Consider the following 9,131-nt stretch of genomic DNA (forward strand, 5'->3'; position numbering starts at 1 on the left):
TCTGTACTCAGACATGTTAAGCTTCCGCATGTGCTTTGACTTGTATGCTTTGAATGTTGGGTCATGAGACCCATGTTTGTAATACTTGGCTCCTCGGAGCCTAATGAATAAATACTTGAGTCGTAGAGTTATGTTGTGATGCCATGTTGTATTTACACATATCGAGCATATTGTGTGTATGATTGAAATGCTTGGTATGTGTGGGATCCGACAACCTAGTTGTTTATCCTTGGTAGCCTCTCTTATGGGGAAATGTAGTCTTGTGCTTCCATGAGCCATAGTAGTCCGCTACAGCCCGGTTCACCGGAGTCCTGCTAGCCCAGCACTACTGCTCCGGACACCTGACTGGCCGGCATGTGATTCACTTCGTTCCTGTGTCTGTCCCTTCGGGGAAATGTCACGCGATGACATCCGGAGTCCTGCCTAGCCTGCTACAGCCCGGGTTCCCGAAGTCTTGTTAGCCCAGTGCTACAGCCCGGATTCGCACGCTGCTGACCGACATGCTCGATGTTGATTCACGTATGCCTGTCCCCGTAAGTTAGTGCCACTTTGGGTTCACGACTAGTCATGTCGGCCCGGGTTCTCTGTCATATGGATGCTAGCGACATTATCATATACGTGAGCCAAAAGGCGCAAATGGTCCCAGGCCATGGTAAGGCGACACCCGTGGGAATACCGTGTGTGAGGCCGCAAAGTGATATGAGGTGTTACAGGCTAGATCGGTGTGACTTAGAATCGGGGTCCTGACATACCGAAATACAATATAGGCGACCTGATGGCTATGTTGCGCTTGTAGGCGAAGGATAGGAGTTGGTCGCTCATCAGACTCTTTTTTTAATAACAAATGTAAAGTACAAAAGTGTTAGAAATAAAAATCCAACCGACTCAGATAAAATTAAATTTTAGCACAAAATACTAGAAGAAATGTACCTCACTTTGAACTATTTATTTTTCTAAAATAAAATACATAAATAATTTCAAAAAAATGCAGAAGCAATATGGTGTTCAAATTCAATACAAAATGACTTTTAAAAAAATACCAAATGACTTTAAATAATTTACCACCATTTTTCCTTTGGAGGGAGTCATTTTACCCTCTCTTATAATTAATATTTTTCATAGGAAAAAATATTTTTAATAAAACCCAATAAAGGCAACATTCAATAATTTTAAGAAATAGCTAGCAAAGCATTTCATTTTTTTTCAAATAGATCTCTCTTGGTTCCATAATTCATTTTCCATTTTCACTTCTGATACTTGAAGGAGTCATATTTCCTTCTCTCTTTATTTTATTTGAATTAAAATGGAAATGAACTTGAAACTCAAAATGGAAGACTCTCCAAAAGTGGTTCAAATAAATTTTAAAAGTGGTCCCCATCACTCCCCACTCTATTTCATATATTTTGAAGAAGTCCTAGTATCTTCTCTCATGAAAATCCTTGAGTGGCATAAAGTTTATGATTTGAAATATTCTCAAATGGAATTCAAATCTTCTCAAACCCTTTTTTCCATTTCTTTAAATGGAAGAAGTCATGTCATCTTCACTCTAGGGTTTATTTTCAAATGAATTTGAATTCATGGAGATCAAATGCATGAATGAAAGTTTTGGGAAAGTCCTTTTATTCCCTCTCACTTAACTTTCAAAAGTTTCAAATTCCAGTCAATTCACACAACCAATCACTCAAACAATCACAGAAACAATCATAACTAATTATTTAATATAACATTCCAAAATTTAGAATTTTGGGATGTTACATCCATTGTCCTGGGTTGTGTGGCAATATCTCTACTCTTATAAAAAACAGAGTTGGTGTTGATGGTGTGCCTGCCATCCTGCAATATAGGCCATCCGATTTATATCCAATAGATAGGAAGGAAACTATGGCAATTTTGCAAAAAGATACCCACACCCCTCTCCACATTTGCAAATAAGGACTTCCCTCGTTCATCCTTTTCTCCCACAAGATAAACTACTCATACAAATGCATCTTGATGTTCCGTGCAACGCATGGGCATCTTGCTAGTTGCTGTAAATATTACACGATGTCGTGATATATTATATTGGAGTATTAATATATTTTTTACTAATACATTCATTAGTTGTATTTGACATTGGTCGAACATTACAATGGTCGATCCACCTTCTTCGACACGAATACTTGGCTCTCTAAGATGACATAGGACAATGTTAAAAAGACCCTCACCATGAGAGCCTCGATTAATAGGAATGATAGACGACTCATATCAATAAGAAATTCCTTCTTTTTCAGAAGCCCATCCGAAAGAAATCTCAAAGTTAAGCATGTTTGGCTTGGAGCGCGATTTGATGATGGGTCACCGACCAGGAAGTTGATCCCGAATGTGCATGAGTGAGGACAAAGTGTTGGATCTAGATCCAACGAATCTTGAGTAGGGCGTCCTGATCAGTAGTCTTGCCTAGATGGTAACAAAGACACAAGGGACATGATGTTTAACCAGGTTCGGGCCCTCTCGAAAAGGTAAAACCCTACGTCCTGCTTTGTTGTATTGATTGTGGATGTGGTACAGAGTACAGTTGATCTACCATGAGACTGGATGTGAATGAGTCTGGGATGTCTCGAATATCATCTATCGACTAGCCTAGCCTCGGTTTATATAATGTACCAGAGGCCTAAGATTTATAAGAGTCCTTATCTTGTGCGCCAAGTTTTGTGGAATCTTCCTTGTATGTGTCATGAGCTACCCAAAATGGCCTAGAACGGAACCGACAAAGGGGGTCCTCGGCCCGGCCCACCTGGCCGCGAGTCGGCATGGTAAGTACCCCCCTAGTCCAAGACTCCGTTAGTAGCCCCTGAACATGTTTTCAAGTCGGGGACGCTCCTCGGTTCTTTCGAACTGCTCCTCGTCTTTGTCCTTCAGTCTTTAGAACTGCTTCAACAAATCCTCTCATCTTCGTCCTTGTGGATCAACAAAGTACGTCTGTGTTGGGAAACGTAGTAGAAAAATAAAAAAATCTCCCACGAACACCCACGAACGATATGAAGATGAATAAGCGGTTTGGATCATGATCGTTACCGACTCTGGAATGCAGGAAGTAGACCAGTCGGTGTAGATCGTACTTAGATTACATCGAATCTTTGATGACAATCCCGTGAACCACCCTCGAACAGAAGACCGAAAGCATGACCTCTCTACTTGGTTGCAAGCGTACGGTATTCACAATCCAGTAGCGCACATTGCCGTCCAGAGCTAATCATTGCCGGAGAATTAGAGGGAGGAGATTAGAACCATATTGGGCTTCTAATTATGAGGATTAGAGGAACTAGGTCTATCTCTAATTGGATCAACTAGGATGAGCTAGAACTAGAACTTGATGAACTAGAGGAGTCTCCAAAACTTGTATACGAAAGGTGTGAAATCCTCTAGTATATATAGGTTGCAGGAGGAGGAGGAGGGGTGCCACAAGAGGGAGGGAAAGTCTCCCTCCCTTGGTCGGCCAAGGGGAGGGGTCTTCCTTTCCAATTCAGCCTCCTTCTCCCCTCTCCATGGGGAGAAGGGGGCGCCTCCTTTCCACCTCTTGGCCTTTTAAGGCTCGTTAATATTAAAAATAATTAAATATAAAGCCTCCTAACAATTACTAGAGCTGTTCAAATTTTTATTATTAATTTAACATCTCTGGAAACATTTTCCACCTATATATTATTTATCGGTAATACCCGACATTGCCTGATAATCTCTGAAACCCTTCATGTGACCCCAAAACGCTTCTAGTTCCTCTTGAAGCTATTTTGTATATTAATCAAACAAGTCCACAAATAAATCCTCGATATTCTCGTCCTACTAACACTCAATAGATCATGATTACCAACATAGACATGAACGAAACTCCTTCGTTCAATGACCGATAGCGGAACCATGGACGTCCATATCGATCCCTATGATTACACGAATGACATTTGAGTGAACCTTTGGTTATCATGTGATGTTCCCTTTGCTTCGTGATACTTTTCAAAACCTAAGATGCATCAGCAGCCTCCTAAGTCATACACATGCTCATTATACCGTCATCCTCGTTACCATTTTTGTTCTTCTTTCTTGTTGAAATGTTTCGACATCCCCGTGACGTAGTCACCCGTGCCTGGCCATATGATGATGGATGCCGTCACACCGAGAGGGCCCTAAGAATATCTCTCCATCTCGGAGGAGAAAATCCCACTCTCGAGCTATCTAGTCCCTTGTCAAACTTTTTGATAAACTTTTAAGTTGTCGTTGTGATCACCGTGTTACAGATGACGTTTGAGCAACCCCAAAGTCTATCGTATGGTAAGAAGTGACTACGATACTCTCATGATCTAAGGAACTAAAAACACACGCTAACACTCTGTGTTATAACAATTGATTTCAGACAATATTATCTCAAAGTATAACAAACAAGTTTGGGTCGATTCAATATGATTGTTCTTCTAACATCATACTCTCACTGTTGTTTTAGTACTATCATTACACTTAACGATATTCTAAGATCTGAAAAACATGATCACCAACAACACTTCAGCCAGTCTTAGAGGCAGGACTAGAAACCTATTCTTTACCGTTTATCATTCCACACGTGCATATGAGTTTTCCATTGAATCACATATTCCAGGATCATAACAGTTATAGCATGAAATATAAACTCTTGATTATGAACATGGAAATGTAATAATACAATATTATTGCCTCTAGGGCATATTTCCAACACTTTCCCACTTGCACTAGAGTAAGTAATCTAGTTAGCACATTTTTCTTTTACACAAATGGCAATCTGGTGTTTGTTCATGCTTTGCTTGTGGTATAGCCTTCGTCCTATCAGATCTTGACAACTTCGGATCCATGTGCATTGTTTGCATATCTATGCATATATCATGCTTTCACAAGAATTCATAATTTATGTGAAAACAAGCTTTGTATATATTGAATCACTGGCAGGACCTTTGATTCCTTGGACTGAGCTATGGAGCGACTATTGAGAACAATGTTCCATTGGCACAATCATCTAGATACCATACCAAGTTCATAAATGAACCTTTGATTCATCAGCCTCTATTGTTGCTTTTAAAGCGACAATATACTCTGCCTTATGTTATAGAATTCACCACTTTAACTTTCTTGGATCAATTCCAACCTACTGTGCCACCATAAATCATTTAACTGAAACCAAAAAATTCCTTGGAGCACTAACGAAGATTTTATCGATGTAGTACTTACAATGAGCCTGTATTGATGTAACTCCTTACAACAATCTCTTTATCTTCTTCGTATGTGAGAAAACATGTCGTTAGTACTCAACGAAATTTTCACTGTTATCCTATGAACAACGATTTGGTCATTCTGGTAATTATTTGACCATTTCATCAGAACAAAGATTTCAACTCCACTATGCTTGCTTCAATGCATTATAGAATCTTGAAGTTTGCATACTTACTAGCATCCTCTGGATTGACACCTTGGACCGTATCAAATATACAACCTTGGTTCTATTTCCGCATCATGGGAATCATTTTGACAACCATCTATTATCTCATAATTGAAATATTTAGTAATTGCTAGTTTAACTCAAACTGACTTTAAGCATTGCTATGATGAGACAATCTCGTCATAGCCAACTCCTTGATCTTGTTAAACTATTTGTAACAAGTCAAGCATTATAAAACATTTTTATCTTTGTCAGTTTATAGATCCGTTACTATTCTTTAGACTCTAAGTCTTCCGAAGGGTTTATCAAGTTCCAAACTTGAATTATGTATATGGATATATACTATCTCGGATTATTTTGGCTAATAGCCAGTTCCGGAGTTAGGTCCCATCAACGCTTCTCTATGTATTATAGGTTCATTGTTTGTTCAACAATATCTCGTCTGTACACCATGAAGGTGTGCACGAGTTCTATATAGTTCAACTGCATGTTCAACCGAAATCTCTAAATCTTATTGAGGTTCCCGTACCAGCCGTGATATGAAATTTTAGAACCAATTCTAGCGTTTCTTTTCTTTGACCTAATTATGAATATTCTGCAATCTCATCGAGTTGTACTATCCTCCCACTCACTATTTTGCAGAAAACATTTTTCTCGCACTTTGTGGAAAAACACTTTGCCATGGTGTAGTGAAAGAGGAATACTTAATCATTTGGGATAGCCTACAAAGTAGCACTTATTTCAACAAAGTCGATGGCGCTCCTTTTTTGTGTGTAAAAACCACGGTCTCTAAAGCATCACATTAAAAGTATATTGGCAAAATAATCAATGTCATCTTTGATCTCATCATGCCATACATAGTTTGATTACATCTACTCAAAACATTCTAATCTTAGTAATGTTCTAGGAAGTGCAAGCTATAAAATTGTTTTCACAGCTCATCAGACATTCGCTAAATTTGTAACTCAAATATTTTTTCTGCAATCCAATTGTAGAAACATAATTTTTATTACAGTCAGTCTACTTCATCCTGGAAAAACCTTTCGAAACATTTCAAAAGATCCAGATTTATGTCTCATTAGATATAAATATCTACTTGAGTCAATCTTGAAGATAGATAAATCCACTGCTTGCAGCAACACTTATTGAACTACACACATCAACATTCATGTTCCAGTTATTTTGTTGCTCGTTCTTTATGGACTGTGAATGGTATTCTAGTTTACTTTACTATTTGGACAAAAGTTTCAAGTGTCAGATGATTCATAATCAGATGACTTCGATATCCATCACTATGGAATTTCTCCATGCTGGTTTCTCCAATGTGACTAAATGCAGTTCCGCACATATGTGGTATTCTTTTATTCTTGTGACATTTAGCGTAAGTGTTGTGGATGTACAATTTTATTAACAATATTTAGAACATAATCCTATTTAAAATAGGAGTATGACCTTTTGTTCATAATACCAAACAACTATTTTTCTCTCATGAACAATTGCCTTGCAACTTTTATCAATGGGCTAGAGTGTACAAAACTCTAAAATGAATTATGACAATAAACACAGAGGTAATAAGCTGATGAGAAGCCCTGTAACTTTTACAAAGTTTCCATTATATATTTTAACCTCATTATTTGTTGGTCATTTAGGCCATTGTAGTTTCTTGCAACGACTCACATCAGCATGCAATCGATTCGATATCCTTGTGATCAACTTTTAATCACAATATCAAAGAATTAATGATCAACAAATTGATCATAATTCCTAAGAACTACACTTTACTTGACCAACTCCCCCTACATCTTATAACTGGTATGACATTCATACCTAAGCTGGACATTCTAGTCTTCTTTTCTTTTCTACCCTTTACTTCTTATAGTTTAACTTCCAATATTTCTCCTACTCACAGAAGAAGCATCCAACTTGAAGAGTGGCGTGAGCCCCGAACTTCCCTAGGCATGTAAGTCTAATTACATACTTTGGTTTGTTCTTTTGCCTTTAAGTTTCTCACCATCAACTCATGACTGGCGTTCTTCCGGATCTTACGCATTTTAGACTTAAACATAGTTGAACACTTCACTAGAAGCTTGCAAACAAAACACTTATTTAGATATCACATATCTTTTAACCTTTGTTTGTTTCTGAAAACAATTTTCAGTTGCAAGAATATCACATAACTAACCCAAACATTTTGAAGTCTGGGTTTCTCAGAAGCAAGCAGACCGTAGTGTAATCCCAGCCTTTTGGATCAAAAGGCGTGAGCCTCATCATCCATAGCATCAACAAGAGAGTATTGTAAGCAACAGTAGGACAAAATCCTTATTTGCACTATTAGAGGATGATCCTCTCAATCATAAAGATTCAACTAGATAAATAATAGCTAATCAATTCAAAAACAAAGGTGGAACCATGAGCCATAATTCTACAACTATGATGCAAACCACACATAGACAATGTTCATAATTAATTTGCACTAGTGATTCGACTTAATTAATACATAATGGTGCTCCCACTCAAATCAATATCTCTCATGATTGATTTTAAGTGATTCAAGACCCTGGGCTGATTCACAGCCATTGATGTGGACATCACTGATGGCGTGAACTTCGAACGGTAGGCAAACCTTTGCCGATCATATCTCCATATGACTCTTGTTCATCTTTGGATACTTCATGCTCCGAGCTCAGAACGATTCTGCCAAAACTTCAAGACAACCGAGTGCTATCTGCATACATGGTCTGATCATCCCCGTCTTACACCTCACAACCCCTTTCTACTCATGTGGACGTGACGCACTCTAGGAGGCTACGTGTTATAGACGGTTGCAACACTAGGAAGATCACCTTTCAACTTGGCATCTACTGTGAAAGATCACCTGAATAATTGACTACTACGCAGTCGAAGGGTGCAAACAATAAAGGGATAAACATCTCAGGCAATTCATAATAGCATGATATGGTATAACCCTGGGCGCCGAGAAGTCTTCATTGTCTTCTTGAATTTGCACTTGAAACATCGTCGTGGCGGTAGAAAAATCATTATCATGGCAGCCGTTTCAAAAACTCTATCGTGGCGGCAATTTCAAAAAAAAATTGCCGTGGCGACCGTTTCAAAAACGTTGTTGTGGCACCACTTTCAGAAAATGCTACTGTGGCACGAAAATTTCAACACCTCCTCCTGGGCCTGCTACACCTTCTCCATGTCGGGGTCATCCGTGTACACTTGCCACCATCACCTGTAACCTGTAGGCTATCTCTACATCTTTTACATTAGAGTGGCAATCTCATGGCTCCAGCCATCATGCCGTGACGCGTAGGCCACTTAACATTACAACATATAACCATCTCATACATAAACTCATTATCATGATGAAAGCTATACCACATCATATGCAAAACTGCAAAACCAAGTTTGACGTCCTCTAGTCGGTTCGGCAAATATTAATTACTTGGCTGCTAGGGTTTCTGAATAATACTAACTACCTAGATGCACAATCAAGGCAATAATTCTTGTTGCTAGAGTAACTTTCGGGGTGTGTGAGGGAAAAGACTTAATTAAAAATCTCTAGCCCCACACTAAACTTTGTCAAATACGCGTGACCCACTAGAAGATTGTTCATCTTCATCGCCCTCTTGTGTACGTGATGGTTCACTATTCTTGACTATGATGAAGCCAAAGTACTGTTACCAGATCGACG

Source organism: Aegilops tauschii, chromosome 2 (genome assembly GCF_002575655.3).
Source record: "Aegilops tauschii subsp. strangulata cultivar AL8/78 chromosome 2, Aet v6.0, whole genome shotgun sequence".
NCBI classification, from domain to species: Eukaryota; Viridiplantae; Streptophyta; class Magnoliopsida; order Poales; family Poaceae; genus Aegilops; species Aegilops tauschii.